We start from the raw sequence: 27,440 nt of genomic DNA, 5'->3' as shown, positions 1-27,440 counted from the left end.
TTAACTTTCATTAATAGTTCTCTTCACATGTTTTGCCCTGATTTATCAGTAAGCAACTTAATTTTGCAATAGACACTCCTCCATGGTATGTGAAATGTTGGAAGGCACCCGAGGATTCGGTTAGCCATGGCTTGTGAAAGAAAAAGGTTGGGAGGAGTGTCATCTATAAATAAAACTAAAATACATGTGTGAACAAAAGAGAAGAGGGATGATCTACCTTGCTAGTAGAGATAACGTCCTTCATGGGAGCCGCTCTTTGAAAGTCTGTTTGACAAGGGGGTTAGAATGCCCACCACCATTAGTTGACAACAATAAACACCTCTCAAAAATTTATTTTTACGCTCTCTATATGATTTCAAAACTTGAAAAGCTCTAGCACATGATTTAATCTCTGCTTCCCTCTGCGAAGGGTCTTTCTTTTACTTTATGTTGAGTCAGTTTACCTACTTCTTTCTATCTTAGAACCAAACACTTGTGTCAACTGTGTGCATTGATTCTTACATGCTTGCTTATTGCACTTATTATATTACTTTGTGTTGACAATTATCCATGAGATATGCATGTTGAAAGTTGAAAGCAATTGCTGAAACTTAAATCTTCCTTTGTGTTGCTTCAAAACCTTGTATTAAGAATCTATTGCTTTATGAATTAACTCTTATGCAAGACTTTTTGATGCTTGTCTTGAAAGTACTATTCATGAAAAGTTTTTGCTATATGATCCAGTTGTTTAGTCATTATCTTTTTGTTAGCAAACTATAGACCATTGCTTTGAGTCACTTCATTCATCTCATATGCTTTACAATAGTATTGATCAAGATTATGTTGGTAGCATGTCACTTCAGAAATTATTCTTTTTATCGTTTACCTACTCGAGGGCGAGTAGGAACTAAGCTTGGGGATGCTTGATACGTCTCCAACGTATCAATAATTTCTTATGTTCCATGCTAGTTTTATGACAATACCTACATGTTTTATTCACACTTTATAATGTTTTATGCATTTTCCGGGACTAACCTATTAACAAGATGCCACAGTGCCAGTTCCTGTTTTCTATTGTTTTTTATTTCAGAAAAGTTGTTTTACAAATACTCTCAGAATTGGACGAAACAAAAGCCCACGGCTCTATTTTCCACGGAGTGTTCCAAAAGACCGAAGAGGAGCCGAGGAAGGCCAGCAGGGGGCCCACCCCATATGGCGGCACGGGGGGCCCCACTGCCGCGCCAAGACGTGGGGAGGGAGCCCCCTGTCTCCCCCGACGCTGCCCCTTCGCCTATTTATTCCTTCGTCCGCGAAAACCCTAGCACGGAGAGCCAAAATACCAGAACGGTTCTAGAGACGCCGCCATCGTCAACCCTAACTCGGGGGGTTCAGAAGATCTCCTCCGGCACCCTGCCGGAGAGGGGAACCATCACCGGAGGGCTCTACATCACCATGCCCGCCTCCGGACTGATGCGTGGGTAGTTCATCCTTCGACTACGGGTCCATAGCAGTAGCTAGATGGTTGTCTTCTCCTACTGTGCCATCATGTTTAGATCTTGTGAGCTGCCTATCATGATCAAGATTATCTATTTGTAATGCTAAATGTTGTGTTTGTTGGGATCCGATGAATATGGAATACTATGTGAAGTTGATTATTGATCTATCATATATGTGTTATTTATGATCTTGCATGCTCTCCATTGCTAGTAGAGGCTCTGGCCAAGTTGATACTTGTGACTCCAAGAGGGAGTATTTATGCTAGATAGTGGGTTCATGTCTCCATTGAATCTGGGGGAGTGACAACAACCCCTAAGGTTGTGGATGTGCTGTTGCCACTAGGGATAAAACATCAATGCTTTGTCTAAGGATATTTGTATTATTTACATTACGCACAGTACTTAATGCAATTTTCTGTTGTTTGCAACTTAATACTGGAAGGGGTGCGGATGCTAATCCGAAAGTGGACTTTTTAGGCATAGATGCATGCTGGATGGCGGTCTATGTTCTTTGTCGTAATGCCCTAAGTAAATATCATAGTAGTCATCATGATATGTATGTGCATTGTTATGCCCTCTTTATTTGTCAATTGCCTAACTGTAATTTGTTCACCCAACATGCTATTTATCTTATTGGAGAGACACCACTAGTGAACTGTGGACCCCGGTCCATTCTTTTACATCTGAAATACAACCTACTGCAATCATTGTTCTCTTTTGTTTTCTGCAAGCAAACATCATTTTCCACACCATATGTTTAATCCTTTGTTTTCAGCAAGCTGGTGAGATTGACAACCTCACTGTTAAGTTGGGGCAAAGTAGTTTGATTGTGTTGTGCAGGTTCCACGTTGGCACCGGAATCCCTGGTATTGCGCCGCACTACACTCCTTCACCAACAACCTTCACGTGATCTTCATCTCCTACTGGTTCGATAACTTTGGTTTCTTACTGAGGGAAAACTTGTTGCTGTACTCATCATACCTTCCTCTTGGGGTTCCCAACGGACGTGTGCTTTACCGTCACAAGCAGGACACAGAGACTTCTTGTATCGTAATTGCATGGTTGTTTGAGAGGGATATCTTTGACCTCTACCTCCCTTAGTTCGATAAACCTTGGGTGATCCACTTAAGGGAAACTTGCTGCTGTTCTACAAACCTCTGAACTTGTAGGCAAACACTGTCTATAAGAATGGAAGTGTGCGTAGACATCACATATCTACATTTGAAGTAGGAAAGTTATGCTGACCCGTTAAGCTTGGACTCACACCTAAATTCAGTACTTATGACTTGCCATATAGATAGAACTTGTGTGTTGTTTTTGTTGATGTCTTGCCGAGTACATTCAAAGTACTCATCCTTGCTATGTGCTAATAACTTACCAAACCTCTCATTGAGCCTTAGTTGTTGTGAGTTTGGAATCGATGTCCAAAGATGAACCTTGTGGTCTAGAAGTCTTCCGCTATAGAAGTTGTCAACATCTCCGCTGCCATAAACCTATGATAGATGCCATGTAAAGATCACCTTGATCCTTTACAATCTATTATATGCGCATGCTGTGTGATAGAAAATGCATCACTGACTCTTGTAATAAAGAACATATTGGATTTCGTGGTCATTATTGGTTTTGTCTTTGTTTATTGAGTGTCCCATTGCCCGTGTTCATGGGCTTGAATGGGAGATGTCTCATTCACTTGGATTGGGGTGCCACACATCATTTCCTTGATATAGCAAAAAGATTATTTTAATGTGGATAGATCGTATACCAATATGAGGCTAATATAGACTACCACTAAATGATATAAGTAAGAAAAGAGGGTGTGCCTCATATCAACATGCATGAACTAGTAACATGCAGGAGCCGCCCATGCAGTTCTAATCATCGAGCTTCTGAGATAGTGCAATAGAATCCATCAATTGAGTTATTGTGTGGCTTATATAGCCAATCACATCGGAATAAAAACAAATGGACTTACATCACCTATTTGTCGAGTCCCATGTTGGTACATTTGTTGAAGATGTCCAATGTTGTCGGTATTTTCAAGGGAGCCGTTGTTACTCTGCATCATGACACAACCAGTCATAAACACATACGTGTTCAAACATGATAAAGACTATGTATGTAAAGGCCTAGAGAAATACAAAAGGGATACATACTTGAATCATAGAAGTCAGTTATTGGTGTAGCTTAGTACGACCAAGCTAGAAATAATAATGGTATCATTTGTAGTACATGAGATGCATACCAACATGGTTAATGACTTCAAAATTACCATGAGATACACAATAGTAGGAAATTACCGTTGTAGCAAAGAATTAGCCAGATATAAGTTATAATGGCAACATCTATAGGCAGGGAATGCAAACCAATAGGTTCATTACTTTAAATTCCCATGAATTAAATATTAGGAGGATTTTACTATCTAATGAACCAGATATGAATTATAATGGCTTCACCTCCTGAACTTGTTGATCAAGGAATAATAATCAATATGTTCAAGGACTTAAAAGGCATAATGAGCAACACATAGAGGGTAGTTAATGTTGTACCTTATAATGGACTAGATACAGAATATAATGGAATCACGAAGAACTTGAAGAAGAGGGCATGCAAACTAGCATGTCCAGTGTTCCATGCGTGAGCACCATGCAAAGTAAGAGAAGCAAGTTAATGTTGTAGATTTTGAAGGACCGGACCATAGGGCACACAAAGTTATTATCGAAGTAGTGTGACGAGTTTAAATAAATGTGTACTGCAAGATAGCAGAACGATATCATGCATGAACTAATAGCGGGCCGTACTGGTGTAGCTTAGGACAAAGCAGATAGAAATAATAATGGTATGACTTGTTGTACATAGAATGGGGACCAACATGTTTATTGACCACAAGATTTCCATAAGCTACATAATAGTAGGTTGTTACTTTTGTAACAAAGAATGACCGTTTTTACTAGAAAAAGGGTGCCCTTTAGGGGAGGGCGCTTGGCTTCGCTTCGCGCGCTGACAAGTGGCGCGGCCTGGTGCGTTCGAAGCCCCCCGCGGATCATCCCCAGCTCGACACGTGGTCGGCGTGGAGTAGGTCGCTGCGTAGCTTTTCTCTTTTTTTCGTAGATTTGAATACGAGAAATGAAATATTTTGCAAACTGAGTATCCAAATAAAGTTATGTTTTCATGGCTATGCTAGTCGCACTGAGATCTACAAAACTAGATCCTGTCTTGATAGGTTTGGACAAACTTTTTTTGCACTGTCTTTCATGCGCCGGTTGCACTGCCTTATGTTGCTTTGCACCGCAAAGTATCCTCGAAGTGCAATGCAGTTTATACCATGTTGCACTGCCTTAGCTCCCTTTGCATCCCGCGTTGTTCTGGCAGTGCACCGCTCGTGCACTTGCCTTTTTTGTACCACATTGCACTGCATTAGGTCACTTTTGCACCGCGTGGGGTCCTGGCAGTGCACCGCCAGTGCACTACTTTTTTGTACGGTGTTGCATTGCCTTGGATAGCTTTGAAACGCGCAAGATCCTCGGAATGCACTGTCATGCACTGCCTTTTTGTACCATGATACACTGCCTCTGTTCTCTTTTTGCACAGCACGGGTCCTGGCAGTGCACCGCTCGTGCACTGTCTTTTTGTACCGTGATACAGTACCTTTGTTCTCTTTTTGCACCGTGCGGGGTCCTGCCAGTGCACCGCCCGTGCACTGCCTTTTTGTATGGCGTTGCACTGCCTTGCATCGATTTGCACCCCGCATGGTCCTCTGAGTGCACCGCCATGCAATACCTTTTGTACCACGGTAAACTACCTTTGTTCTCTTTTTGCACCGCACGGGGTCCTAGCAGTGCACCGCCCGTGCACTGCTTTTTTGTACCACGTTACACTTTATTGGTTCTGTTTTTGCACCGTGCGGTGTCCTTACAGTGCACCTCATGGGCTATTATATGTTTTGTATCATGTTGCACTGCCTTGGATTACTTTTGCACCGCGTGGTGTCCTGGCAGTGTATTACCCGCGCACTGTTTTTTTACCACACGGGGTTGTTAGATGTGGAGGCAGTTTAAATGTGGGAGCGGCCCCGACAAGGCCTCAAAGGCGCCATCCCGCGCACTGTCGAGGATCGCAGAGCGCGCGCCTCCTAGTAGCTCTCAAGAATGAGCGAGAAAAAAATTGTAATGGCAACATCTATTAAGCAGAAAATGCGAACCAAAATGTTCAATTACTGAAGTTTGGCCTTAAACAAAATAATAGCAGTATGTACCGTCATAGTTATATGAATGAACTAGACATGAATTATAATGGCATCACTTCTAAACTTGTAGAGGAGGGAATCTTAATCGATATGTTCGGGGACTTAAAATTCGTAGTGAGCAACACAAAGAGGGTAGTAAATTGATGTAGCTTAGAAGTTAGAACTGACCAGATACAAAATATAGTAGCATCACTTGTGAACTTGTAGAAGAGGGATTTCAAATCAATATCACAACTGGGAAAAGACTTATATATATCCGCAATAGCACCCGTTCGCCGCTGGTAACCCATACCAGTGACGGGAAAAAAAATATGTCATCAAGAGATCATCGGGTGGTCTCCGCAACACGTACCATGTGCACTTGAAATAAAACTATGGCATTGCTCATTGCTTTGGGGTCCGGCCGGGAGGGGTCAAAAATTTGGTGAGAGTGTACTCTTTGCGGGTGTCACGGGTCCGGTGAATAGAGGTGACAAATAGGAGAAAATTGTATGTTGCTAGTTTGTACCAAAAACTAGTGATACATATGTTTTTCATGGACGTGAGTGGTCATATGTACAATGTTGACGAGTATTTAGAGTCAATCATTGGTCGATATTTGGTGTTAGTAGCGATTTTTGTATTATCACATTCGTCGAGATAGATAAGATGTATACGTGACAATCACATCATGTCATACATCGACGGAATGTTTTAGTAGCCTCACATTACAGGTGGAAACACGGTGTGGTTAGCTAGCTTCATGTTCCTTTCCCTTCGCAACACGATATCATCTTTGTCGCTGCCTATTCATTCACAAAATCAACCGCCCTCGAGTCATTTAAGACCACTATTTCCATGGCAATCCATCAATTAACCCTCTCCTCAACTCCCCGGTTATTTGCGGTTCCACACTCTCACAATTCCACTCCACGACTGGGGCGCCATGACTATCCGCATCAACCGCCGCAGGTGACCCTCGTCGCCGTCATCATTGTTCATAACTTTGTTGGAAGACGAGGGCATTAGCAGCAGCCTTCGCTGTTGACTCTCATTTCTATTGTCGATGCGGGCAGCCCTGCTTGAAGTGGAGGCGACAACCTCCGCCACCAACCCTCCCCCCTATCATCATCGCAGGTGAACCGTTTGAAGGCAAGGACCTCGTCGCCGAGATCCTTCGCAGTCGCCGAGCTGAGGATCTCTACCGCAACCCACCGTAAGCCTCATGTCCTCTGCCTCAACCTCACCATTGCCATGCCAAATCTCCGTACGATTTGTGTGGCTAGCGTTTGGAAGCACAACCACCTTATTTCATTGTAGGGGCTGGTAATTATGGATGCATCTTGCCTTGAGATATTGATCATATGTGGTCAAGAGGGTCCACGATCAATAAGGGACGTCAACGCACCAAAATTGACGATTTTGGGCTTTGTGTCGCACCTTGGCTGAAAACTTGTTATTGGAAACATAACTTTTCTAGTAGAACATCTTTTTTCTTGTTGAATTAACTCACATTTTTATTAATTTTCTAAACATATGTACCGTTATCCTCTAGAGAATGATGCTTGGAAGCTTGGAGCAGTCTCTAAGTACTATGAAGAACTTTGTTATAAATTATATTGGCCCTGATCTGGATCCACCTGTTGGATTTCTTAGATGCTTTCCCTGCATGGAGAAGCTATACATCAAAATAAAATTCATTACTATTAAATGTTTATCACTCCAACAAAAAATGTAGAATGACATGGAGTTAATCTGTCATAAGCCTAGATCACTAGGACAATATTTGGTAGAAGAACATCCAGAATGGAGTTATGTTATGTTTGTAACTTTCCCCAACTTTACAATTACAATATCAGTGGTCAAAACTGCATCTATTATACTTTGAACGTGATAGGAACGTGTCAACAGACTATGTTGGTGGACATTCCTAAATTCATACATGATGAAACCCATCTGATATATTTATTAGTTGATAGAGATGAAGTTTCATTTATTATTGTACACACTACTTAATGTGTTATCTTTGTTGTTTAATGTAGGTGAAGATAGGAAGAATGTATTGCATAAAAAGTTGCCTTTTTCCCATAGAACGCCTTGATCTCCATCTTAGAAAAAATACGATTAACGACTACCGAGAAAGGAAGCAAGATATTAACATCGGAAGGTTCTTTATTCAGAATGCAAGAGTGCTCAAAGCAATGAGATTTGGCGGGATACTCAATTCAAGCCACTAGTACAGATCGGGCCTTTTAAGGACCCTATGGCACACATAAGGCCCTTTCTGTGTGACGTGTGGCTGGACGCTGACCACCGAAAATGCTTAACATCTGCATAGTACGTATGGGCAAGCCAGCAGCACATGAACATAGCAAACGGCCTATATATTTTAAGTGTATGGGAATATATGTAGATTGTTACCGGTAGGAAAACCGTGTACCTTACTCCTATACCTACACATAATTTTGTTCTCAATAACTGTGTGCAAAACTTTCGAGTCTAGATTATCCTTTCCCGAATCCTTACAGGCTAATGAAACTTTTTAAATGATTATTTGCTTTGTTCCAATGAAGAATCAAATTACCATGTTAATAAATTTTGATATAGCAAAGCAGGTGGCACACGATTGGTGATTCAGAATCTTATGCAACGTCCAAAAATATAGGAAAATTATTTGACAACTATATAAAATTTGGACTTGCATGCAACGGAACATCAATAAGGCTCGACTCGTCTCATATTTATCAAAGTCATGTACGCTGATCCTGTTAACACCTATCGGACCGAACTTATCAAGTAAGGTGAATATCCAACTCAATTGGGGCACCATGTTGCTCAGGCACCATACATCATGACTCTACAATTATATCTCGGGTGCCAGATTGCATCATAGGTGTATAAAGGAGAGAAAATCACTTTCCAGATATGAACAGAAGAGAGAATGCACTTTCCAATTATCAGAAATAGAGATAAATCACTTCCTAGTTTGCTGTGCAGGTTTCCTTTTGTGATTCGTGGTGCCCAGGCACCATGGTGCACCAGTTAGTTTACCTATATATATAAATATATATATAAATATATATATAATTCATGGCTAACAATAACCAACACATATGTGGATACATAGTTCAGACAACATAATATAGAAATTCACTACGGTTACGAGATAATTCAAAGAACATGTCATTACACATATAGATCATCTAATCAACAAAAGCATTAGAAGATAGCCATCCTCAGGAGTCACAAAAGTACACGAGGGACACTAGCTTCTTCACATATTCTCTCCCTTCAACTTTGGCTTCTTCAGCCTTGGAGGCTGCAGAACAGCATGCTACATACCCTAGGCACATAGCTTTCTCAGGTTGACCCCAAAATGTGTGTAATTGGCCATGAAAGCGGGCACTAGAAAATTTTATCCAACATAGACATGGGAGGAGCTGAGGGATTCAGCATGCATAAGCATGCTATTGTAGTCAGTCTTGATGCTCTAGTTTTAGAAGGGGCAGTTGTACTTGTCTCCATCCAGGTACTGGTAGCGGCTCCACTAAAGCTTCGGAAAGGTATGCCATTTCTTCTTAGCATGAGACTCTGAATTGATTCCTAGATCTCGAGCTACTGTGCCCCTCTACCTGGCATGCCAAATATCAATGTCGAACTCAGACATCAGGGATATGGCATACCCATGTTTAGATATTTGGAGAGGGGCAGTGACGAGGGTGCTCCTCGGCAATGCCCACCTTTTGGGGCTTAGGGTAGACGGAATCATGTAGGCTGACACGAGACCATCGGATACCAAACAAATAGGGAGAGAGATTTACCCAGGTTCGGGGCCCTCGATGAGGTAAAACCCTTACTTCATGCTTGTCTGATCTTGATTATTGAAACTATCGGGTTACAATGGGGTAGCCGAAGGCTTCGACTAAGATCTCGTCGAGACACTAAGTTTTCTGATGACCTAGCCCTAGACTTGCGGTGGTTATTGTTACGGTGATTCTGTCCCTCGGCAGGCCCTCTCCTGACCCTTATATTTGCGAGCCAGGTCTCAAGAGTTCTATCCGGGTTCGACTAGGTTACAAAGAGTCTTCAATCTAAACTTTCCTTGTTTCTTCGTCTTCTTGCCTTGTTCGTCAAGATTCCTTCTTTGCAACCGACATATTGGTCCACCTTGGTCGGTGGATGATCTTCATGGGACCCTGGTTGGGCCGTAAGAGGTAGCGTAATACTAGTTACCCGAAGGGTAATGCCCACATCAGTAGCCCCCGAGTGACTGGCCGAAGAAGCTTCGGGCAGGGACTAAAATTTTCTTCTATCGAACATTCGTAATTAATAGAAGATCTTGACTCCTTTGAAATAGAAATTCCTTTTTTATCGGGTGTGCATCCAGCGCTCCCGATGGGAGTAGCCCCCGAGTCTAGGCACTGATGCTTGCAACCGTGTGTAGACTCAAGTTGTACTACTCGAATGTTTTTATGCTGCCGATGTTTTCTGCAAACTGTCATGGTCATCCGATACCTTTTTATATCGGGTCTTCAGTATCTTCGAGTAAGGTCATGTATGTTGGTAGTACGTAAAGGATTTTGAGTAATGTGCCCAGTTTTACTCGATAAATCGATGCTAGTTAACTGCCGATGGCAAAACAACGTTACCCTACTCAGAACCAAGTCCCCGGGCATGATCCTGGATCGTATGAAATCTTCGATTCCATAGTTTTTATCGGGTGCGCATCCAGCGCTCCCGATGGGAGTAGCCCCCGAGTCTAGGCACGGATGCTTGCAACCGTGTGTAGACTCAAGTCAAGCAACTCGATGCTTCAATTTCCTTCGGATGCTTCATGTTGAGTTGATACTTCTTATGACATCATCAATGACGTTGCCACTGTGGCGGCTCGATTGACAGGACGTGACCTGATGGGCCCACCATACTTCTGCGCGGTCAGTTAGGAAATGACTAGTCCTTGTGCATTGACCGATGTGCCTCCTCGATTTCCGCACGTAGTGGGAGTAATGGGCCGCCGGTTTAAACTCTCTTTCTGGACACGTGTACGACTGGATCTTCGCCCATCTTCCCATGATCACCAAAGTAATGGCCATGATATCCAAGCACTCCCTATTATAAATAGGGAACCTTTTCCTGTTTTCACTTTTTACGCCTCCATACTGCTCATCTTCTTCCTTGCCTCCTCCTTGTCATTGCTTCTGCCTTCAAGAACTCAGCAACCATGGGCAAGAAGAAGGGAACCGCCGGCTCGAGCGCTAGTTCAGGTGCGGCGAAGGTTGGTCTCGATTGGTCCGCCTCCACCATCTCCAAGCGTGAGGAGAACAAGTTGAGGTCGCTCGGCCTCATCACATCTGTCGAATCTGACTTTCTTCATCCAGTTTCTGCCTCCCGCCCAAGGCCTCCAAAAGGCTTTACTGTTACGTTTGCCGCTTTTCTGTTTCGCGGGCTTTTTCTCCCTGCCCACGAATTTCTTCGTTCTATCCTCTTTTTCTACGGGATTCAGCTTTGGCAGCTGACTCCCATTCCATTCTCCATCTTTCAATCTTCATCACTCTGTGTGAGGCCTTCCTCGGCATTGACCCCCACTGGGGCTTGTGGAGGAAGATTTTCTATGTCAAACGCCACAATGGCAATGACGGTCCTCCTGTCGTTGGTGGCGTCGGCTTCGTCGTCAGGAAGGAGGTTAACTACTTCGACTACCCGATGAAGGAGTCAGTTCAGGGCTAGCAACAGAAGTGGTTTTATCTCCGGGACATCCCAGCATCAGGACGGCGCTCCAATCTGCCTCCATTCGAAGATGTCCTTTCTGCTGTGCTGAAGAAATCCTGGCAAAACACTTAGACTGCCGAAGAAAGCACCCTAGCTGATCAACTGTATGAAAATGTCCTGGACGTGAAGAATGCAGAAGGTCAGACGATGTGTGGCACTGAAGTGGTCTCAGTGTTCCTGAAGCATCGGGTGCAGCCGATGATGTCAAGGGCTCATCAATTATGGATGTACACCGGCATGACAGATAAATCAAGGATCAGTTCAACTGATTTATCCGAAGAGGATCTTCGAGATGAGGTGCAGCGCCTGACTCGCCTCAGCCAGAAGGACAACATTGTCATGACTTCGGCTCGCCCTCCTCTTGACCTTAAGCATCTTCCTGCTGAGGTAATTTCACGTGTATTTGCATCGAATGTTGTTTTTATTTCTGAATCTGAGTCCCATTACTTTTTCTGTCGATAGGCTTCCACCGTTGCTCAATGTTATCCTCCTACACCTGAAAGTGGGTAGCTCCAGAGGATGATGATGCTTCGGAAGAAACTGAAGATGAACAACACATTTTTTAGTACAGCGACGTCCTGGGTGATGAAGCCCCCTAGGATGATGCTTTTGTCAAGTCTATGCGACGCAGGAGGATCAATGAAGATTTGATGGCGACAGCAGAATCGAGTCCCAGCGGACTAGATGATGATGCTAACGCGACAGCTTCTCCTGCTCCTTCTCAAGAAATGTCGGCTCCTCAAGTTGCAATGGGATCAACAAAACTATTTGCTTACGAAGATGACTTGGAGTTAACTTTCTAAGTTTTTCCCCTTTACTTATACTTAAATTCCTTCAATTTCGCTGAAATTTGTATCTATTCTTGTCCAGCTCCGAGGATGATGACGACGTCCCTCTCTCAAAGAGGGCTAAAATATTATCTGGAAAGGCAGAGTCTGCAAAGGAGTCCATTTCTTCGACTGTTGGGCTTACGCTACCACCAAGAACAAGTGTGGCCAAGGTTCCTCTATCGAAAGTTAATCCTTCTGCAAGCGCCTCCATTCCTCCATTTTCTCATGATCATGTAAGTATTTTTTGAACATAATATCTGGCGTAGTATCCATTTAGCCCCCAAGCCAATGTTTGACTCTTTGAAAAAGATCAAGTATGGGCTAAAATTTATCTTCTATGTTGCCTAACATAATCTTTTCAATTTTCTTGTTGTAGCCAATTTTTTCCACAGTTGACATTGTGGCAGATTTTGCTGATCAATTTACTCGCCTAGAATCAGAGAACGTCCAGCTTCGCAAGGCCGTTAAGACTTCGGCTGATCAAGTGCTAGAAGCCAACAGGCTTACAGCCAAAGCTCAAAAAGAAAACACAATCCTGAAGTACGAACTGAAGAGGTTGAAGAAGAAGATGAAGGACGAGCAGGAGGCTAGGCGCAAAGCTTTCATTGAAGCTGACGAAAAGGAAGGTGCCCTTCGAGAGTCTATCACGAGCTTTCTAAGTAAGTTTTCCTCCATACTTGTATGGTATTTGTCCAATAATATCTTTCTGATTGCTTATCCGTAATTTTTCCAGGTACTGCCGATATGCCTATCGACCGTACGAACAAGCTTCAAGTAGAATCAATGTCGGATGCTCTTTCGTTTGCTACTGAATCCAGCAGCCAGCTCCAAGATCTTTTGAAGAAGACCAAGGGAGCTTTGTCGAAACTATTTTCGATGATGTTCCCGAAATTGGACCATAACAAGACCCTTGGGGAAATGGCGGATACCTTCTTCGTCGACTCTTCAGAAGCCATAGAGGTATTAAAGTGATGCTCTCGTCTTTACGGAGCAGTTCTTACTTTTCAGCTTTTGATGGGGCACGGACTTGGTTCTGACCTGGAGAAGCTATCCAAGGCGCTATCAGTAGATGCCAATAACTATCTAGTCAACCTTGAACCTTTCAAGCAATCCTCGGTGTTGTGTGCTAATCGACTCCTCAAACTAGTTGACGAGGACAAAAACAAGACTGCATCTGAAGCCGCTCCTAGTTCATCATCAGCACAAGCTTGATTAAGCCTGGCTTCCTTGTTTTTAGTTGTAACCTAGATACATTTTAGTCTTATCTTGTACTGAATTAAGCTAGCTCTGTCGCTAGCATTTAGCAATCTTTTGAAATGTAATATATTCTCCCGATGGGAGTTTTCCTTCTGAAAGCATAAATTAAAATTTTTGCTGCAGATTCCTTCGACTTCTTCTCGTGTCGAAACTTCTTTGAATTCTTCTGCTGTTGACGAATCGGAGCTTGTACGTCGCTTGCGTGATCAAATTCCTCAGCTGAATAAAGACATATCTTGTCTTCATACTATGGCAGCTTTGGTGAAGAAAAAGAGCGAAATTTCTACTGCGGTCGAACGACATGCTTTGGATCGTCTTCGTGTGGCTACTGAGAGTTTAAGTTGTAAGTAATCAACCACTTTTCCCTTGTTTTCAGCCGATACTTTTATTGAATAGCCTTCTACTGACTTGTTCTTTGTCTTCAAAAGTCGTTGCTTACGATGAATCCGAAGAAAATAGGCGAATCCATGAAAAAATTGCAGCGATGACCGATATTACTCACCCGAAGTGTGAGTTGTGGTCCAATCAGTCGAAGGCTGTAATCATGGCTAAATTCGAGTATCGAGTTGAGAAGGTTCACTATTACTTCGACAAGTACCATGCTCATCTCTCCATGGTATGGAAGACTATATTTCCATTGGATCAAGCACCCGAAACTCTGTCTGCTTTATTCAATCAATTCAAGACTCCGGCCAGAATTCGATCATTGGTGCGCAAAGAACTTCTTGCTAGAGCCGATCTTGCACTTGCTTCAGTTTTAGCATGCTACCAAACCATAGATTTGGAATCCATAGCGAATGCTAATGTAAGATTGGATCAATATTATCCCATAGCCAGGCATCCTGCTTATATTGTTGTTTCTCGGATGGAAGCAGGAACTGAAAGGGATTTGAAGACTCAAGAAGATCAAGGAACCTTTCCATGATACATAGTAAAGTTTTGTAAAGATCTTCTCTTTTTTATGATAACCTTGCGTTGCAAGGAGTAATCCCGTATGTATCTGATGTTCTTTTTTTTAAACATCATTTGTGAATTGTTTGAACTTGTAAGTCCAGCTGAAATATTTTGTCGAAGGCAACTGAGTGATCAAGTCAGTTTGCTCAATCGACGACCATGTTGTAATCACAATTTTGCAGAGTCTTTTTGTAAGTTTTGTAAGAACGACACTCTTCGAGTAGACGAGGGATTTAGACGCTTTATGTTTGGCCTCGTAACACGGTGCACCGATATGAGCCTTTTGTAAGTAGTATTGTTTCCATCAACTGCAACACTCGTAAATTTATTTGAGGCTTGGATGGGTTTTAGTGTATCGATAACCATAGCTCCCGGTGAGAGTATTAATTAATTATCGATATTGTAGTAATTCCTTGCAGCCCCCGGGTATTGTCGGGTAAGCTTATGACGCGTAATTTAGCCGATGCTCCCGATGGGAGTATTAGTCGATAAAATAGCCCGAACATTTGTTCGAGTGAAGAAATAACAATGTAAGCCGAACCAGAAATTTTGTTCATAATATGTAACAGGCTAAGAATCCTCCATGTAGTGAAGAAAAAGGTCGAATTCTATGCGTAAAATCGTCGCAAGTGTGCAACGTTCCATGGGTTACCAACATCTTTTCCCGAAGCAGGATTCTTGAGGCGATAAGCTCCTCCTGGTATTACTTCGGTGATGATGAACGGTCGTTCCCATGGAGATTCGAGTTTCAAAGATCTTTCTTGCTTCAGCCGTAGTACTAGATCACCAACGCTAAAGCTTCGGTTGCGAACTCTTCGACTATGGTAATTCCGCATTGCCTGATGATATACTGCTATTCTGGCTAAGGTGATATCTCGAGCCGTATCAAGAAGATCCACAGAATCTTGTAGTGCGTGGGTAGAGGTTGTCTCTGTATATGCAGCCACCCTAGGTGCTTCAAAGCGAATATCGGTTGGCAGAACTGCTTCTGCTCCGTAAACAAGGAAGAATGGAGTATACTGCGTTGACCTATTTGGTGTAGTCCGAAAACTCCAAAGTACGGATGGTAATTCCTCGACCCAAGCTTCGGCTGCACCCGTGAGGCACTTTTTAATGCCGTCGCATATTAGGCCATTGATCCTTTCTACTTGCCCATTGGTTTGAGGATGTGCAACCGAAGCAAATTTGATCTTGATACCATTATTGTCGCAGAATTGATGGAATTCCTTAGAATCAAAATTAGTTCCATTGTCTGTAATGATGCTATGAGGCACACCAAAACGGCAAGTTATTCCTTTGAAGAATTTGACAGCAGTTTTGGTTGTTTGATTTGTGACTGGTACGGCCTCGATCCATTTGGTGAATTTATCAACTGCTACCAATATATGAGTATGTCCACCAGGTGATGATCCCGGCAGTGGACCAACTTGATCGAACCCCCATTGTGCAAAGGGTTAGGCCAAAGGTATTGTCATTAGATCTGTCGCAGGTGCATGTGTCTTTGGTGCGAAACGTTGACAAGGGTCGCACTTCCGAACTAAGTCTCTTGCACGGCTGCTGCTGTCGTCCAATAAAACCCAGCTCTGAAAGCTTTGGCTACAAGAGACCTACTACTTGCATGATGACCACAAGTTTCTTCGTGTATTTCTCGCAACAGATATTTTCCATCGTCAATGGCGATACACCGTTGGAAGATGCCAGAGATGCATCGCTTATAAAGTTCACCATCAACTATGGCAAAGGCCTTAGATCGACGCATGATGCGTTTAGCTTTCGTCGGATCATCTGGTAATCGTTTTTCCATCAAATATGCTAAAAAGGTTCAGTCCATAAAGGCTCGAGGAGAAAAACTTGCTCTGTAGATTTATCCGTAAGATCTTCGACAACTTCCTGGAGCTCAGCCCCCGAGTTTTTGAGGGTGCCGAAGTTTTTTCTTTAATGGAACTTTGAGTAATTACTTCATAGAAGACTCCATCTGGAATAGAGGAACAAGTGGATCCTATATTAGCCAAGGCGTCGGCTTCCTCGTTGCTGGCTTTGCCGATGTGTTTCAGCTCGCAACCTTCAAAATTGGCTTCCATCGATTGATATAACTGATGATAAGCAATCATGTTGTCACTGACAGCGTCACATAAATTCATCGACTGCTGGACTACGATATTTGAATCTCCATAGATATCCAAACGAGTGGCTCCACATGCTTTGGCCATAAGCATCCCATGTAATAGTGCTTCGTACCCTACTTCATTATTTGTTGGTAGCGGCAAGTTCATCCTTATAATGTATCTCATTTTGTCTCCTTGTGGCGAGATTAACACTACTCCGGCCCCTGCACCTGTACTCCGCTTCGATCCATCGAAATACATCGTCCAAGATCCGGACATGTCGGGTGCTACCGGGATTTGTGACTGGATCCAATCAACCAAGAAATCGGGGAGGACCTGAGATTTGATTAATGTCCGGTTAACATAAGAAATATCATGCGGTGCTAACTCGATAGCCCATTGAGATACTCTTCCCGTAGCCTCTGGGTTGGTAAGTATGTTCTTCAACGATGCTTCCGTTATAACGATGATCGTATGCTCTGCGAAGTAATATCGTAGTTTGCGCGCTGTCCTCCATATGGCATATGCCAACTTCTGATGATGAGGATATCGTTGTTTTGCCGGTGTAAGCACCTCTCTTAGATAGTAAACAAGACGTTGTACACCATGGACTTTCCCTGCCTCTGCTCGTTCGACGACAAGTACAGTGCTAAAAACTTGTACGGTCGCAGCTATGTAGAGCAGCATTGGTTCCTTTTCATGTGGAGTCACGAGGACCGGAGAGGTCGACAGGACCTTTTTAAAGTTGTCAAAAGATTCCTGTGCCTCGGCCGTCCATTCGAACTTTTCAGATTTCTTCAGCAGCTGGTAAAATGGCAAGGCCTTTTCTCCCAATTTTGCGATAAATCTGCTAAGCGCTGCCAGTCGTCCTGCCAATTGCTGCACCTGCTGCAAACTCTTTGGTGGTTCCATATCGAGAACAGCTTTAATTTTCAAAGAGTTAGCTTCTATTCCTCTAGCTGAAATAAAGTACCCGAGTATTTCGCCTCCTGGTACCCAAAGAAGCATTTCTTCGAGTTCAGCTTGATTTTGTATCTGTCGAGTTTGTCAAAAGTTTCTCTCAAATCATCAATGAGAGTAGTTGCATTTCTGGTTTTGACGACGATTTCTTCAATGTAGACCTTGATATTTCGGCCAATTTGCTCTCCAAGGCAAGTTTGCATGCACCGCTGATAGGTTGCACCCGCGTTTTTCAGTCCAAAAGTCATGACATTGTAACAGTAAACGCCATGCGGAGTTATAAATGCAGTTAACTCTTGGTCTTCTTTTTTGAGCTTGATCTGATTATACCCTGAGTAAGCGTCGAGGAAGGAGAGACGATCGCACCCTGCTATGGAGTCGACTATTTGATCGATGCGAGGCAGCGGAAAATGATCCTTTGGGCAATGCTTATTAAGGCTTGTGTAATAGATACACATACGGAGAACTGATGTATCTTTCTTTGGCACCATGACTGGGTTGGATACCCATTCGGCTTCTTTGAGCTCCCGAATAAAACCAGCCTTGCGGAGTCGATTAACTTCTTCGCCAATAGTTTTTCTATTTTGTTCCGAGAAACGACGTAACCTCTGCTGTACGGGTTTAGCTTTGGGGTCAACATTGAGGGCGTGCTCAGCGATTTCCCTAGGAATACCTGGCATGTCGGATGGTTCCCATGCAAATATTTCCCAGCGCTCATGGAGGAACTCGATGAGAGCGTCTTCCTATGTGGTAGTAAGATCTGTCGATGTGGTAACTGTTTTCATCGGGTCAGAGGGATGCACTTGATGCTTCTTGGCTTCCTTGGCAACGTCAAATTCATCGGATTTTACGTTCCGATTATCGGCAGGAAGCTGTGTATGGTCAGTGACAACGTCGAGTGCATTAAGTTCTTCCCTGACTCCAAACTTCGGAGCAATCTTCTGAAAATCCCTATCGCACTTATCAGAACGAGAAAAACTTCCGTGAACAGTTATTGTTGTCCCGTTATTACCTGGCATCTTCAACTTCAAGTATGCATAATGAGGTACCGCCATGAATTTGGCAAACGCTGGCCTGCCAAGGATGGCGTGGTACTGTGACTCCCAATCAACCACCTCGAACTCAAGTTTCTCCTTCCTAAAATTTCTAGGTGTGCCGAAGACTACATCTAGTGAGATTTTGCCAAGGGGATAAGCGAGCCGGGCTGGGATGATGCCATGGAAGCCTGTATCAGATTCTTTCAGCATATCAACCGTTAAACCCATTGCCTTCATTGTGCTTACAAATAACAGGTTTAAACCACTTCAATCCGCGCTTCAAGAACTAGGGCGGCGTGACGGGGACTTGGAACAGCTATCGGGTGATCTGCTTTGCTGAACAGGATGCTTTGATCCGACTAGTCGATATAATTAGGTACTTCCACCATAGCCACTCTGCGAATTTTATTTCCCCCGAGAACTTCTTGGCTTCTCTTTTCAAAAAGCTAGTTTTATGAATCATGTTGACTTGCCCTCGAGACGCGGGATAAACTTCAGTTGGTATGTAAATATCTTCTTCCGGCAAATATTGCGGCTGCTTCGGGTAACTGTAAGTTACTACCCTTTTTTCTGCCAAACGAGATTTTGCCTCTGTCTTAGACCTTAGCTCATCACAGAACCTCTGAATGTTGAGGAACTGTCGACAATTTTTGAGTAGATGAGTGGCCTTCTCGATGTTATCCTTCGGGTCGATATAAGAGTGGAAATAACATGACGCTTCAAGCTGCTCCGTGGCCGATAAGTAAGGTGTACGAAGGCGGTTCTTGCTCGATTGCGTGTTATAGCATCCTCTTTCACACTGACGAAGACGACTTGCGGCTCGTTCCTCCTCTTCACGGCGTAGATCCCTTCGTCTCTTTCGTTGCTCCTCTCTACTACCAAAGCGGCTTCGATTACTCTCGCTGCCATTTCCAGGCAAGACTACCGAAGTTGTTGGCAAAACAATGTTTTCTGGAACCGAAGTCCTTGGAATTGACGCATTTGAACTGGGAAGTCGAAGAAATCCTCTGGAGTCGATGATGAAGTGGACACCACCGAAGTTGTATCCATACTGCCGCGTGACTCCAAAGAGATTGGACGCGAGGCCTCAGCGCGTGGTGTGAACTCGAAGGATCCACAACGAACTGAGTTTCTTGGACTTGATGGCGTTGGTGAATCCAACACGAACGCTGCTGATGTGATTGGAGCTGCCGATGACATGCCTTGTACCGACAGGCTTCCCACAGATGGCGCCAATTGACGAGGGTGCTCCTCCGCAATGCCCACCTTTTGGGGCTTAGGGTAGACGGAATCCTGTAGGCTAACACGAGACATCGGATACCAAACAAACGGGGAGAGAGATTTACCCAGGTTCGGGGCCCTCGATGAGGTAAAACCCTTACTTCCTGCTTGTCTGATCTTGATTATTGAAACTATCGGGTTACAATGGGGTAGCCGAAGGCTTCGACTAAGATCTCGTCGAGAGACTAAGTTTTCTGATGACCTAGCTCTAGACTTGCGGTGGTTACGCTTACGGTGATTCTGTCCCTCGGCAGACCCTCTCCTTGCCCTTATATTTGCGAGCCATGTCTCAAGAGTTCTATCCGGGTTCGACTAGGTTACAAAGAGTCTCACATCTAAACTTTCCTTGTTTCTTCGTCTTCTTTCCTTGTTCGTCAAGATTCCTTCTTTGGAATCGACATATCGACCCACCTTGGTCGGTGGATGGTCTTCATGGGCCCCTGGTTGGGCCGTAAGAGGTAACGTAATACTAGTTACCTGAAGGGTAATTCCCACATCAGGCGGCAAGCAAACTCAAGGTCTGGGTCTCGCTGCAATAATGCACGGAGATTTTACCCATGTTCAGGTCGCCCGAAGGCTAACAGCTCTACATCCTGCATGTCTGATTGGTATTGATCTTGTTGTGGAAGAACATGGGATTACAACAAAAGAGAAGATCTTGCCCGGGTTCCTAGGAAGGAAGATCTTTATGAGGACCTATCTTTCTCTCTCCTATCATACATCTCTCTTTTCCTATCTTGTTCCCAATGTACTCCTGTTTTGGGCCTTGATTCCTACTTTTTCATCCTCTTTTCACTAATAAGCCAGCATAATCCTCCTTTTATAGCACAAGAGGATACCACAGCGGTCTAGGATGCTCTTCTTCCTGCTCCGGCTTATCTCCCACAATTTGAGTCTCAACGCAGGACCATGCTCCGTCCTTTTCTACCTCATCGTGTAGCTCAGTTCGTCGTACTCTGGATCCCGCGGGGGCTCCCGGGTCCCGGCCTTGTCACCCAGTCAGCGCACTAGGGTGTTCGACCTGCACAGGCCTATCCGAACCTTGCCTTCCTTGGCCTTCACGTCCTTCCGCCTGCTCCTCCTTCTTCTCTAAGCACAGAAGAGGGAAAAGTGCATAGGTCTCAGAGGGAGAATTCCCATGCCACTCCTGGCCCAAATCTGGCACGAGGCCAACCTGTCGGGCGCTACCTGGCCCAAGCGGCCATGTCCAGTCACAGCTAATGTACTCACTCCCGGGATCCTAATGACGGCCTTAGGGATGACGTTTTCCTTATGCATCCTTATCCACCTGTCACTCCTTCTGAACCTCTCCTGGTGTGGCTCCCGGGTATCCCGAGACGAGGGGATCAGGCTAGCGCCCCCACGGTCGATTCAGAGGACCCTGGTTTCCCGGTTGTTGACAGTACGTTCGGCACGTGGGAAGGTAGCCACCAAAGTGACCCTAATTTTTTTAGTGTGTCCGTTAGGAGACGCACGCCAAAGACATACCGTCGTAATGTATCTGTGATCATTGGCCACCTCGGCCACTTGTCCAGTTCTTTGCCATGATGCGTTTTTTGTCGTGCATCTGTTCTGGACTTTGCCGTGTTCTACACTTTACCATGCACTTTCCTCGTACTTTGTTGGGTGCTTTTTTGGGACATTTCCGTGTTCTATATCATTACCATGTGTTTTTTTTGGAACACGACAAAGTATGTCTTTGCATGTTCCATGGTATTTTGCGCACGACAAAAGGGAGCCGAACACGGCAGTGGCGCATTTTTCTGGTAGTGATATTTTGAAAGTCTGGCACTAAAGGGGACATTATTATTTTTTAAATGGCTAGTATGATACTACATTGTAAAAAAACATATAACCTATAATTCATATATATATATATATATATATATATATATATATATATATATATATATATATATATATATATATGCGTGTGTTCCAAATAAAATAATTGCTCAGTAAAGTATATTTGCTGCCATCACGTAAACCACCGATAGCTAAGACGTTTACTTGGATAGTATCTTGTTTTTCGTTGTTCTCTCTGGAACTATTTTTAAGAAATGACGAAGAAAATTATCCAGACATAGTCTTACGAGAACTTTGTTTTTAACATGGTTGAAAAGGCCATACTGATTCTGAAAAATTGCACTAGTGATATCTGAACTTCTGAATGGAAAGCAGGACCGAAATGGAAAATCGATCGGTTTTGTTACCGTTGCTTGCGGCCCCCTGCCTTATATAAACCACCCGAGACCACCTCATCGCCCGTCGGCACGATCGTTTTTGCTGACTCTCTCAATAAGCCTTTCTCGCCCATGGCCTGGAACTGGAACAACCAAGGGCCTCCACCACCGCCGCCGCCGGCGTTGCACGAGTGCCCATTATGTGGTAAGCTGCTTCTCTCGCTCCAGGGCCTTGGTTGTCACTTGGCGTGGCACCGCCGGAGTGAGCCCTTAGCGCCGCACGCACCACCTGCGACGCCAGCACCTGCCGCGCCTGCACCTATCACGGTTCCCGCAGCGGGCAGGGTGCCGCGGCTTGCACCCAACCCTGCGTTTTGGGAGGAGTACCGCAGGGGAGGGCCCGCCCCGGTGGAGATAGACTTCATAGCGCAGCTGGCGACAGCGCAGGCGCAGCCGTTCATGGAGAACGGAGACGTGCCGGAGTCGTGCAGCAACGCCGGGCAGCCGCCGGTGGACGTGACCTGCACCAAAGAATGAAGTGATGGGCGCATGCATGCTAGCTTGTCGGATTGCTCTAACTCCATGGAAAAGTTGGCTTAAGATTCATGCTTGTCGTTTAAGTTCGTGTAGTCTATTTTCTCATTATGAATTTTGCTGGCCGGATAGATCTGGAAGGGAGATGTGATGATGTACCATGTTTGGATTCAAAGGATATCTGTTTGTTACCTCTGTTTCTTTCTTAAAATGTTTTGCTAATAATTTAAATTACGTTATGCTCTGTCCCGTGTTTTCATGCTGTGATGTCCGATGTGCAAGATGGTATCCATTTCTGGGGTTCTATGTAGTAAGGGAAAGATCGAATTTTTACTCCAAAAAGCAGAATAGAGTACAATATTTTTTCACAGACACGAGTATGGAGCGAAAGTATTTAAAAAGAAATCGAGTTTGGCAGCGCATGCATGCGTTTTCTTGGTCATGTTTCTTTTCTTGTGACCGTTAATATACTATTTTTCACTCTCGCCCATTTAGCCGAAGTTTATTGCTTTCCATTCTAGTCGATGGTGGAATCTCACGTCGATTACCTGCCTTACATTATTGATGACATTTACGGGATCGATGATGATTGGGATACAGGTAATATACAGTTGCGAACTAGTTAATACTTTCTATAAATAGTTGGCACATAAAAGCAGTACATTGTATGTGTATACATACATGTATTTGTTTACTATCTACAATGCTGGATTGATAAACTTGTACACATACAGAAATAGGTGTTTTACCCTTCTTGAAATGGTGTTTAGCTAATTAATTTTGATTTTGCAAAACAAAATACATAAGCCAAAAAATCATATTGGAAATTGGATTAACGGTCCTAATTTTGCACCCAACTATTAACCAAGGCTAAGGCTGGACGTTCGGAGTGAGCTTTTAGCTCGGCCCGAGTTTTCCGCGGCTCGGCCTGAGTAGGGCTCGGCCCGTGAGAGAGAGAGTGACCTAGTCGAGCCCAATTTTCTGGACCGTGGCGAGCTCGTGGCTCGCCTGGCTCGACTGGGTCCAGCCCGTTGGCTCGGCCTTTTTAGGAAATGTGTGGAAGCCGAGTGGGCCTTGATGCTCTTGATGACTTGTTTGGCGACGTAGAGTAGAGCCGCTCGTGCGCATCTCGTCTTCGTCTCTTCCTAAACGAGAAAAAAATCCCATTGCATGTAGTCAAGATCCGCCACCGCCCCGATTCGCCTCGATTCCCCAGCCGTCCACACCATGCCGAGGCCTTCGTCACGCCTCGCCACTCAGATAGCTAGCTAGGCTTCTAGTGCTCTGCTTCCATGGCCGCCGCCACGGAGCCCCGCCATCTCCGTCCACGACATGAAGGATCTGGAACAGCGGGTGGTCACTCGTGTTGTTCTCCCACGTCGTCCAACTCCCATTGTGGTCTCACCGGTGCAGGTGCAGCGGATGGCCATGAAGCCCACTCCCGGAATGTCCCTGTTCCGCACGCGGCTTCTATGTGACGGAGCTTCGCCGTCTCCGTCCACGATATCTTGCTGCCACCATGGGTCACCTGGCAGTGATTGTTGGTGCTTGGCTCGCGAGCCAGCCCAAGCCGCACCGAGTTTTCGTCGAGCCCGAGCCAAGCTCATTTTTCCAGCTCATGGAACAAAGGAGCCAGCCCGAGCCGAGCCCATTTGGAGCAAGCTAAAAGCACACTCGCATCGAGCCCAGCCCGAGGTGGCTCGTGTCCAGCCTTAACCAAGGCTATGTTTCAAAGATGTAAGTTTATTTGGACCGTTTAAATAGTGTTATTAGCACCCTTTTACATGAACTCCATATATTATTAGTTCATATATATACACACTTGAATGATATGTATACCAAATGCACACGTTCAACTCAGATGTTTATTATCCCGATATGTCGGATGAAATGTTACATGCAAACTGCTGTACATCTGCCTGCACTCACACCACATGCGGGGGAAGAGTTGGAGGGGCAAGGGGTTTGACATTGATCAAGTAGTTAACGAACTTACAGAACTGCATACCAAGTATATGAACACCACTGCTTATTGGCGGTTGGTTACACATTTTGTATTTTAAAGTTACTCAAATATAATATAAACTTCATTATATCAATTGTATTCCATAAAAATACTGTGAGCAGATATTATTCTATCTGGGCGGACCTACTCTTAAAATAATGTTCCTTGGATTCTTTGTGGGAAGTTGCATATGCCGTTGGCGGAGGAAGGAAGAAAAAAATTGTAGAGCGAAGTAGAAAGCACAAACTGAAATACAAGGACTGTACACTTATAAGGTGGTGGTGGTGGTGGTGGTGGTGGTGGTGGTGGGTGGTCGCCGGAGGAGGAGGTGGTGGTGGTGGTGGTGGTGGTCGCCGAAGGAGGAGGAGAAGGTGGTGGTGGTCGCCGGAGGAGGAGGAGAAGGTGGTGGTGGTGGTGGTTGCCGGAGGAGGAGAATAAGGTGGTGGTCGCCGGAGGAGGAAGCCGTAGGAGGAGGAGGGAGAAGAAGGGAGGAGGAGGTGGTGGTGGTGGTGGTGGGTGGTCGCCGGAGAAGGGGGAGGAGGTTGTGGTGGTGGTGGTGGTCGCCGGAGGAGGAGGAGAAGGTGGTGGTGGTCGCCGGTGAAGGAGGAGAAGGTGGTGGTGGTGGTGGTTGCCGGAGGAGGAGAAGAAGGTGGTGGTCGCCGGAGGAGGAAGCCGTAGGAGGAGGAGGAAGAAGAAGGGAGGAGGAGGTGGTGGTGGTGGTGGTGGTGGTGGTGGTGGAGAAGAAGGGAGGGAGGAGAAGTGAGGAGATGGAGAAGTGAGGGGAAGTGGTGGAGGAGAAGTAGAGGAGGAGAATGGTGCCTCCAAAATTTGAAATTCGGGCCAAAACTTCTGTGGCGCATGGACATATACCTAGGCATGGGAAGCCCGGCCCGAACGGCCCGACCCGACCCGGCCCGAAAATCCCGGGCCGGGCTTTTTCTCTCTATCGGGCCGGGCTCGGGCCATCATTCTTCAGCCCGTTTTTATATCGGGCCGGGCTCGGGCCAAAGAAAACAAAAAATTACCACTAGATCGGGTCGGGCCGTCGGGCCAGCCCGGAAAAAATCGGGCTTTTTCGGGCCACGGGCCGGGCTCGGGCCAAAATTTGCTGAAAGTTGGTCGGGCCGGGCCGGGCTCGGGCCAAGGATTTCCCGTCGGGCTTTTTTCGGGCCAGCCCGAAGCCCGGCCCGGCCCGAGAAATGCCCAGGAAGACATGGACATAAGATGCGCAACCGAATTTTTTTTCGATTTTTATTTTTGCAAGAAAAAATCTTGACTTTGCCGTATTTTTTTGCTCTTTTTGAATTTGGAGAATCTAAAAATTGTCTAACGGGGCAAGCCCTGGTGATTTCGGATGTAGAATTTTCTCCCAGTCATTTTGATATATTGTGCGTTTTTCCCGAGTTCGTATGCAACCAGGAATCCAGTTTGATGATTTTGCACCCCAGCTTTGCGAAAAATTCGAAATTCATGTTTGTTAATTTTCAGTGGTACCAAATGACATAATACATGGCCACCTCGAATGATTTTATTTTTAAAAAATTTCTATATATTTCTTTTGTATTTTACAGTGCTAAAAAAGGCGATCCAGGAGGGTGGAGTTGCGTGGGGAGAAAAAATCCCTTCAGTTTGTTAATTTTTACTTTCTGTGGCATATGTGGCAGATGCGCCACAGAATTCCCTTCGCCCATGTGCAGTGCTAGACCCCACGTGGGCCCATGGAGATTCTGTGGCGCATCCGTTCACATGCGCTACAGAAAGGCAAAGTTCTGTGGCGCATCAGTCCTACATGCGCTACAGAAATTAGAAATTTCTGTGGAGCATATTTTTTGGTGCGCCACAGAAATAATTTTTGTGGAGCATATTTTTTACGTACGCCACAGAATATATTTCTACCTATAATAGTTTCCTAATAGTGTTGCTTAGGGCCCACGAAATATCACTGCATACAAGGAGTGATCGGAAAGTACCATACCATTTTTCGAGCAGCTTTCTTCTTGGAAAGTACCATTCCACTCTATGGAACGCATAACATAATGTATTCACGTTTTGTATTAGCTATTTTTTTCGAAAAGCTAAAACGTTTTGTATTAGCTAAACATGCATTCTTGTCGCTCCAGCTAGCTTTTTTTTGAATTTTGCTCCTGCTAGCTTTTGTATTTGACTAGTGCATGCACGTATAGAATAGATTGATGCTTCATGTTGTTGTTTCCCGTCACGTTCAGTTTTTCGACGAAATTATCGATTAACCAAATTGCCGGTGAACTGAAAAACCAATGTGATTTCGGTCGCAATTTCTCATTGCCCAAATTACTAAGAAAAACAAAAATAAGCCGAATGCCCACCCCTGGCCCTAGCACCAGATCAACGAGATCCGTGGCAAAAGGGTTCTTAAGAATAAAGGTGATCAAAATGACCATGGCTTGTCGAATGAAAAGTAGGACCATTAGTCCAATTTCCAATATGAAAATATTTTTGGCTGACCTATTTGATTTTAAATTACCAAATTAATTAATTGAACACTGTTCAAGAAGGCTAAATTACCTTTTTATGTACGTGTACAAGTTTATCATTCCAACAATGTATATAAATAAAAACATGTATGTATACTTTTTTTTTCCAATGGATACAATGTACTTTCTGTGCCATCTATAGTTAGAAAATAATAACTAGTTTGCTACTATTACCTGTAACCCACTCATGCTTTAAACGTCATCACTTAATGTAAGACAGGTAATTGAAGGGATATTCCACCATCGACTAGAATGGTAAGTAATCAACGTTGGCCAGTTTTAGAATACTAAAAAAGGTATAAACGATCACAAGAA

Source organism: Lolium rigidum, chromosome 2 (assembly GCF_022539505.1).
Source record: "Lolium rigidum isolate FL_2022 chromosome 2, APGP_CSIRO_Lrig_0.1, whole genome shotgun sequence".
In the NCBI taxonomy this organism is placed as follows: Eukaryota; Viridiplantae; Streptophyta; class Magnoliopsida; order Poales; family Poaceae; genus Lolium; species Lolium rigidum.
Note: the sequence above shows the minus strand (reverse complement) of the source record.